Source organism: Dama dama, chromosome 3 (genome assembly GCF_033118175.1).
Source record: "Dama dama isolate Ldn47 chromosome 3, ASM3311817v1, whole genome shotgun sequence".
NCBI classification, from domain to species: Eukaryota; Metazoa; Chordata; class Mammalia; order Artiodactyla; family Cervidae; genus Dama; species Dama dama.
Genome location: NC_083683.1, coordinates 70,660,297 through 70,669,491, shown reverse-complemented (window position 1 = coordinate 70,669,491; position 9,195 = coordinate 70,660,297). Strand labels below are relative to the sequence as shown.

General features: G+C 46.4%; 1 non-coding gene across 1 annotated transcript; it reads right to left on the bottom strand.

Annotated features, from left to right (window-relative positions):
- Positions 1 to 8,751: 8,751 nt before the first annotated feature.
- Positions 8,752 to 8,824, bottom strand: TRNAG-CCC (transfer RNA glycine (anticodon CCC)). Its single transcript has one exon. It is a non-coding gene; the product is annotated as a tRNA-Gly (tRNA).
- Between the last annotated feature and the right edge of the window lie 371 nt (positions 8,825 to 9,195).

Below are 9,195 nucleotides of genomic sequence, written 5' to 3'. Positions count from 1 at the left end.
CTGAGACACACCCAGAAATAAACGTGCATGTACACAACTTCCCCAGCCAGAAGGACACTCCCTCTCACGCACACACAGGCTGACACACACGCGCAGGCAGGCTCACCGACGCGTCAGGACTCAGAGCCACATGCAGTCACACGGACACACGCTCACACACACAAGGCTTGCTCAGCTTCTGAGTCATCGTTGTCACTAGTGGACGGTTTTTGAAGCTTTGGCTGGAGGAGGAGCTGGAGGAGGCCAAGGGAGCTTCAAGCCCCCAAACCTGAGCGACGGGTGTGGGCAAAGGGTGGTCTCAGGAGTGGTGGAAGGTGGGAGGCGGTTTCTACTCCTCTCCTCTCTCCCCCCAACAGGGCTGGGCTCAGGGGCCAAAGCCAGGCTTATGCTGCCCCCTGGTGTCCGAACTGAAACCCAGAACCTGGCTCCTCCCCCTCCCATCCACGTGGTTGGGAAGTGTGTGCAGCCAGGCAGAGGGTAGGAGTTAAGAACTTGGGCCCTGGAGACAGGCTGCATGGGTTCAGATCCTGACAGCAGTCTAGCTGCACAACTCTGGGCTGTTTACTATTAGTGCTTCAGCTTTGTCGTCTGTAAAATGGAGCAAATAATAGCCTTAACTTACAAAGTTGTGAGTGAAATGCAATAATACATGTGAATGATGCCTGCTACACAGTAAACGTCAGACACTCTTTTATTGTCCCAGAACTAGCCAGGCAGGAGCGAGACAGAAGAGCCTCTATCTGACATAGGGTCCCCAGATTTGAGGGTAATATTAATGCCACAAAGGCAGAGGCTGTTGGAGGTGTGTGTTTATATATTTATTGTGTCTGTAAGGCAGCCAGTTGGAGAGGAGGGAGAGCTGGGGCGGAGACGGCAGGCGGGGACCCTGTCCCTGGGTGTATACGGCCGGCAGTGCTGCGATCGATTGCAATGCGTGCACAAGGGCGCTCACGACACATGCATTCTGTGTGCGCTCAGGGCACCCACTCTGCCTGCTGACATCCAGAGACAGTGACTAAACTCAGGCCTTGCCACCTAAGGGTCTCCGGAGGGCCATGTCTCCCAGAACTTTGGCAAGAGAAGCGGAGGCATGAACTCGGGTCTTTACCTTTGACTCCTTTGGGGGATAGGAAGGTGAGAGGCACATACAAGTAGTAAAACAGTATTTATTATCATCTTCTCTAACTGACTGCACAGACGGGGAGGCTGTGATGTCATCAGAGGAATTATAGGCGTATCTGACATGGGTCAAGCTCCACTCAAAAGCCTTGTGACTGTGTCAGGCTCTCAAATGGAGACTAGGGTTGTACCCACTTGACACAGGCCAGGGTGAGGTGTTGAGGGTGCTGAGTCGGAGGAGCCGCTCACCTTCAGGTGGTTTAAGTGTGGAGTAGGCTAGACTGCTGGTAATGACATCCCCCACTTGCATGTCCCTGAGAGTCGGTTCCTTGCTTGCCTCACCCTCCTCTGGGCCCTGCCATCCCATCAGCAGCTGTGAAGAATGCAGGAGGAAAAGCAGAGAAAAAAGAACGTTGCAGTCTGAGAACTGCAGGTTGCAACCCAATAGTGAGTCACGAAATCAATCAGGTGAGTCTGTTTTTTTGCTGAGGCAGGGAGTTAACCAACCAAAGGAATTCACTCTGTCAGAGTGCCGGAGGCTAGAAGCCCAAGATCAACGTGTTGGCAGGGTTGGTCCCCTCTGAGAACTGAGAGGACTCATTCCAGGCCTCTCTCCTCAGCCTATGGATGGCCATCTTCTGTTCATGTGGTATTCTCCCTGCATGCAAGTCTGTCTCCAAATTTCCCCCCTCTGTTGCCAAGCCACATAGGATCCTGTTCCAAGACCAGAGGTTGAACCCAACACCCCGGCAATGAAAGCACCAAGCCCTAACTACTGGACTGCCAGTGAATTCACAAATTTCCCCTTTTTCTAAAGACACCAGTCATATTGGATTAGAGCCCACCCTAAGGAATACCTCTGTAAAGACCCTGTCTCTGAGTGAGGTCACATTCTGAGGGACTAAGGGTACCTCCTATGAATATGAATTTTTGAGGGATATATGATTTCAACATACTAATATATGAATTTTTGAGAGGCACAGTTCAACCCACCACAGTGAGCCTTCACCACCACTGTTTAAAAACAAAGTAGAAAATAAAAAAATAAATAAAAAATAAAAACAAAGTAGAATACAAGAGAAAATACCAGAATGCATGACACAAAGTGAAGATAAGTAGTGTCTAATGAAATTTGTTTCACTTTTATGTATTTACTTGAGTTCTAGGTCTTGATGGAAAAGAGACTTTTCAGTGCTGGTTGTGATCAAAAACAAAGCGCCGTTTGGATGTTGGTAACCATCACACGGGGCTTCCCTGGTGGCTCAGTGGTAAAGAATCCACCTGCAGTGCAGGAGACACAGGCCCGATCCCTGGGTCAGGAAGATGCCCTGGAGAAGGGAGTGGCAACCCACTCCAGTATCCTTGCCTGGGAAATCCCACGGACAGAGGAGACTTGTGGGCTACAGTCCATGGGGTCGCAAAAGAGTTGGACATGAAAAAGAAAAAGAGAGAGAGACATGATTTAACAACCAGACAGTAACTATCACATATCACTTTGTATTGCTTTTTAATTATTACACGGGTACATCCTTCTCTGACAAGGACATAAGTTAGGGCAGGGGCACATATCATCCTGTAAATGCTGCTATGCAGCTAGAAAAAAACAAATTTATCCTTCCTAGTCAATACAAAGACTACCATTTACCTCGTGTTTACTGTACCTGGGGTGGGCTGTTTTACACATATTCTTATGTGAGGACTAAACTTAGTGATGGATTAATGGCAGGAGCTTAGTACATTTCACAGCCAAGATGAATGCAGGCCACATTTAGGAGCACTGGACAGCGGCCTGACATTTGTGGGTGGAGGACTGAAAGATGGGGGAAAAGTTCACAGAAGTGTGGGAAGCTGCTTTGGGTCCCTAGGCAGCTATGTCTCCCAGGCCTTTGCTCTTCCCACCAAATTTCCATTCACCTTGATCCCAACTCACCATTTAGATTAGAGGAAGCAGAGACTTATCAGTTGGAAACTCCTCCAGTTTCCTGCTCCCTGCCAGCAGACATTTCATCCGCACCTACACCCTCCCTGCAGGGTCGGAGGAGAGCCTGTCTCTGCCCCTGCCGGAAGGATGTTCCTCCATCCGTGCTCAGGACCTCATCTGCCTCCCCAGGCACTGTTCCAGTCATTATCCCCTCCATCCTCCAAATCTCCAGCCTCTCATTCACTAATTACTGCAGGTCATTTTCTTTTGGTCACACCTCACAGCTTGCAGGATCTTAGTTCCCTAACCAGGGATTGAACCTGGGCCCTCAGCTGTGAAAGTGCCAAGTCCTAAGCACTCGACCACCAGGCAGTTCCTTATTATAGCTCTTAACCCTCAACATACAAACACATTCAAATCCCTCCACCTTTAGAAAAGTGAATTGAACTGGTAGCCAGCAATCCTCCCAAAATCTATGTCCAGTGAAGTCAGTAGCAGTGTGTTGGGTGTCTGTTCTCAGGCTCTCATAGCCAAGACAGGGAGTCTGGTTTGTCAACAATGATATCTCACATCACAGCCCAGCGTCATTAGGACTGTGACTCCGTGGGAGCATGTGGGAGGGGCACGTAAACTACACAGGGGAGGGGAGAGATCCGGGAGGTGATGTCCAGACTGAATCTTAAAGGGAAAAAAGAAGTTATTCAGACCAAGGACAAGAGGAGAGGTAAACCGGGAAGGGAGTCTCGCATGTGCAAAAGCATGGATGCTGTGGGAGCGTGGCACCTTCTGGAAATGGGTAGTAGGTGGCAATGGGGAACAGCAGAGGATTTAGGGCAGGTGAGCAATGTGATGAGATTCAGTAGAGAAACTACCCTGGTTGCAGTGTGGAGAGTGGATTTATTTATTTATTTATTTATTTTAGTGAAATGCTCCTTGCATTTTATTTTGCTTTTTAAAAGGAGTGATCAAAAGAATACTAAATAAATAAGAATATTAAATGGAAACAGATCTGAAGGGCACACAGTAGCCTATCTAACACTACAGTTGGTTTTTTTTTTTTCAGTTATCTATTTTTTTTTCCATTTATTTTTATTAGTTGGAGGCTAATTACTTTACAGTATTGGAGTGGTTTTGGTCATACATTGACATGAATCAGCCATGGATTTACATGTATTCCCCACTGGAGAGTGGATTTAAACAGTAAATCTGAAACCGGGAGAACTGTTCAGAAGGTTAATGATAATAAAGAAGGGGACCATATGGAGGAGGAGGAGAAGTGAAGCACTGTGGAATCAACCTGGTGAGGAAGAGAAGTAAAGACAAGAGCCAGTGGGAAAGGAAAGAATAGAGTCAAGGAACTGGAAGTCTCAACCAGCCTAAAGATCAGACTTCCTGGGGGCAAGGGAAGGAAGGAATTGAAAGGTTGGCATGTTGTGGTCAGAGACAAAGGGGTGAGATTCCATTGAGCTCTCCTGGGAGGGTGTGGTAGAGGTTGTGGCTATGGGAGTGAGTGGCTATGGCAGATTGGAGGTGAGTCGTTGGAGTTGAAGAGACCAGGGACTACCTGCTTGAACACTGAAGCCACCTGGGTTTGCTAAAGACCTGAAGTGGCAAGGAAGACGGTGAATCAGATGCCATAGTCCTTCTTCAAGGAGAGTGGGCGAGTGACCAAATGCCATCAGTGGATGGCAGCAGAAGTAATGACTAACATTTAATGAGAGCTTATGTGTTACTTCGATGCCTACTTTTTAAACCATCCAAGTACTGTACATTTTATTCTACAACAGTACTATGAATTAGAACTATGTGCCCAGTGTGGTGAAGTGAAAGTTGCTCAGTCGTGTCTGACTCTTTGTGACCCCAAGGACTATACAGTGCAAGGAATTCTCCAGGCCAGAATACTAGAGTGGGTAGCTGTTCCCTTCTCCAGGGGATCTTCCCAACCCAGGAATTGAACCAGGGTCTCCTGCACTTCAGGCAGAGTCTTTACCAACTGAGCTATCAAGGAAGCTAAGTCACTAGTCAAATGTGACTATTTAATTTTCATTAAAAAAAAAACGGTTCTTGGGACTTCCCTTGTAGTCCAGCAGCTAAGACTCCACGCTCCCAGTGCTCCTAGTTTCCTGGTCAGGAAACTAGATCCTACATGCCACAACTCAACTTTCCATGTTTCACAACTAAGACCCAGTGCAGCCACATACATACATAAATAAACAAACATTAAAAAATAAAAAACCATCCCTCACACGTACTGGCCACGTTTCAAACACTCAGCAGCCACATATGACTAGTGGCTACTGTATGAGCCCAGACGTGGGACATTTCCTTCCATCATCACAGAAAGTTCTGCCGGATAGTGCTAACAGCCCTTGTTTCACAGATCAGGGAGCTGCAGGGTGGAAAGTTTAAGTAATCTGCCCACAGCCAAAGAGCTGGCAAGGGAGCTGGGGTTTGTATCCTGCTAGTCTGGCACAAGCGCTGTTGCCCTTAAGCAGTATGCTACACGTCTTCTCAATGGAGGGTGGAATAGCTGACCCTTAAAAGGAAGAGGAATTTGTATGACTATCAAGGCAAGAACTGAGGATGCCTGCTCAGCGGCGAGTCTTTCTCCCTTGTTGGCAAAGTCTGGATTATATACAGGTGTTCCCCTCCCATGCATTTAGGGGATGAATCTCATTGGTCTTACCAATCACGGTGTTTCCATTGTCCTGGCTAATAGGAGTTTGTGGGGAGCTTGGGAAAGATTTTGTTTTTCTTCATTATCAAGACTACACGTGATGTCTGAAGAAAGAGGCCGTCAGCCACTGAGGACAGCATAGCAGCGTGAAGAGGCAGAAACGTAGTGAACCAAGCAGTCCTGGGTCTGTTCTAGATCTCTTTGTTCAGTCTACCTTACTTGGGTCTTCTGTTAGTTGCGCTCAACGCATCCCTGAGACTTTGGTGGGATGACACTGACTCTAAGAGATGGTGAGCACAGCACGGGCTGACTGTCCACGCTCCCACAGTCACCCGACTTGGTCACTTGGGAGAATAAATGATATCTCTTAAAAAAAATAAAAAAAGCGTCCTCAGGGAAGAGCCACGTTTCAGACAAGCAAAGAGGGCAAGGATAATCTGAGCCAAGAGTGGCCCAGGGCCCTGTGCAAGGAAGGGACTGGGGAGCAGCACAAGGGTGGTCAGGAAGAGGAAGGACTAGGCCGAGTGGAGAAGGGTAGACGCCCACTGAGGCCTGCCAAGGATGACAGGATGTGAGCAACGGTGGTGTCAGCTGATCTCGAGTTCTCAAATGAAGCCCTGTGGCTGTCAGGGGCTAACTGTGGCCAGCAGGCCTTCACCCCACAGAAGGATAAGTAGCAGCCCTGGTGGGTGGCAAAGGCAGGCGTCTCTGGATGGAGCCAGCTGTGGTCGGGACTGAGCCTCTGCAAGGACATTCTAACCCTCTCACTAGCACTCTAATTACTGTCTTGCCTTTCTCTCTTCCCTGGAGCAGCCGAACTTCCTGGGAAAGTTATTCCCATTCTCTGTCTTCCCTTCCTCACCTCCTCAGAACACTGCAAGCTGCCTCCTGCCTCCGCCAGCCCGATGAGACTGGTCTGCCCATGTCACACATGCCCTCCTCGCATAGTGCCCTGCCCCGTCCTCCTCCCACTGGCCCATTCAGCAGTGCTCAGCACTGTTGGCCACTCTTGAATAAGCGCTTCCCCCACTGGTTTTCACAGCCCCTCTCCCCTCTTCCTCCTGCCTGTCTCGGTGCTCCTTCTCAGCCTCCTGTCTTCACAGGCTATCCTTCCTCTGTAATCTCATCCACACCCGAGGCTGCAGCATGCACGGAGAAAAGCAATGTAGCATGGTAGTTAAAACCATGGCCTCTGGGGCCAGGCTCCCTGGGTTCAAATCCTCGCCCTACCCTTCATTTCTGTATGACATCTATCCTCCTACCAAGATGTCCATCATTATCCTCAACCCACCCCCTGGGAGAGCCACTGTTCTGATTTTTTCCACCATAGGTTTGTTTGGTCTATTTTAGAGTTCATATAAATGGAATAAAGCAGGATGTGCTTTCATGTCTGGCTTCTTTTACTCACGTGTCTTGAGATTTATTGTGGTGTTGTATGTATCCACAGTGTGTCCATTTTATTACTAATATCTCATGGTAGAGATACACCACAGATGCTTTGTCCTTTAAAAAAAAAAATGATAGGCACCTGAGCCACGGCCAGTTTTTGGCTGTCATGAAGAAAACTACTATGAACATCCTTCGAATCTTTGTGTAACCGTATATTTTCACTTCTCTTGAATAAATAACTAAGAGTATAATTGTGGGGTCATAGCGTAGGTATATGCTTAATATAAGAAACTGCTATGTATTACTCCAAATTTATAGTACATTCCCAACACTGTAAGAGGATTCCTGTTGCTCTACGTTCTCAATAGCGTTTGGTATTGTCAATTTTTAAAAGTTAAACCGTTTTGGTGAATGTGGAGAATTATCTCACTGTGGTTTAATTTGCATTTTCTTGATGACTAGAGATATTGAGCACTTTTTATGTGCTTATTGGGCATTCATACATGTTCTTTTATGATGTATCTGTTCAAATGTTTTGTCTATTTTAAAGAATGGGGTGTTTTCATTATTACTGTGTTATAGGAATTTTTATGTATCCTGAATACCATTTCTTTGTGAGATCAATATTTTGCTTATTTTCTGCTTACTTATTCATTTTCTTAATGGTGTCTTTTGATTAACAGACATTTTCAATTTTGATGTTTCCTACATCAATTTGTTTTCTTTTATGGTTATTGCTTTCTATGACATAAATTTTTACCTACTTCCAAGTCAGGAAGATATTCTGTGTTTTCACTTAAAAACTTTATGGTTTTAGCTGTTATGGCTTAGGTCTATGATTAACCTGAATTAATTTCTGCATACGATGTGAGGTAGGGATTGTGATTCACTAATTGTTCCAACACAATTTGTTGAAAAGATATTCCTTTCCCCAGTGGATTGCTTTGACACCTTCATCAAGATTAAATGACCTTTGGGACTTCCCTGGTCCAGTGGTCCAGTGGCTAATACTCCAAGCTCCCAACGCAGGGGAACTGGGTTTGATCTCTGATTGAGAAACTAGATCCCACTAAGAGTTTGCACATTGCAACACATGCTGAAACAAAGATCGAAGACCTCACGTGCCACAACCAAGACCCAGCACAAGCCAAATGTGAGAAAGGGTTAATTGACCTGTAAGTGTGTTCATCTATTTCTGGCTCTCTAGTCTATCCCATGGAGCTGTTTGTCAGACCTCATGCCAGAACTATAGTGTCTTGATTATCATAGCCTACAAGTCTCAAAGTCAAGTAGTAAAGTCCTCTGGCATTGGGGAATTGTTTTTATTTTTATTTTTCTGTTAGCATTGGGATTTTAAAAGCTCCCCAGTTGATTTAAATGTGCTGCCAAAATCCAAGAACATTCTAATGTGAGCCACAGTTTCTAGACCCAGCTTTCCCTGTTACTATCCTCTAGGCCAACATGATAAATGAATTAACATACTTGATCCTGCCTCTTTAGCCTGGAATCCTCCTCCTCTTCAGCTCTGCGGCTGGTGCATTAAGGGCTTCATCAATTTCTCACCTGGTTCCCCTCTACTTTCATTTATTTTTATTTTTGATTTATTTGGCTGCATGGAGTCTTAGTTGTGGCACGTGGGATTTAGTTCCCTGACCAGGGATTGAACCCAGGCCCCCTGTATTGGGAGTGCAGAGTCTTAACCACTGGACCACCAGGGAATCCCCCTTCTACTTTCAGATTAAAAATTCTAAGTCCTTAGTGTGGCTAAAATCACCTTTTGTGATTAGGCTCTCTGATAGTTCACCCATTATCTTCCCCAACAAGTACCTTAAGCTTCCGCCATACCACATTTGCCTTAAGTGTTTCAAATTTCTTCATGCCTACATGTCTTTGCCTGTCCTGCAGCCTAAAACACCCTCTCCTTCTGTCACTGCTTGCCATCTCCTTCCTCTCTTTCAACACATAGCCGAGTATCACCCACTCTGCCCTGCCTTGACCCTCTTATCTGGGATAGGCATCCTGCCCTGGTTCCCATGGCCCTCTGTGCCATGTGCCTTTATCCTGGCATTAAGGTACTTTGTTGTAATTG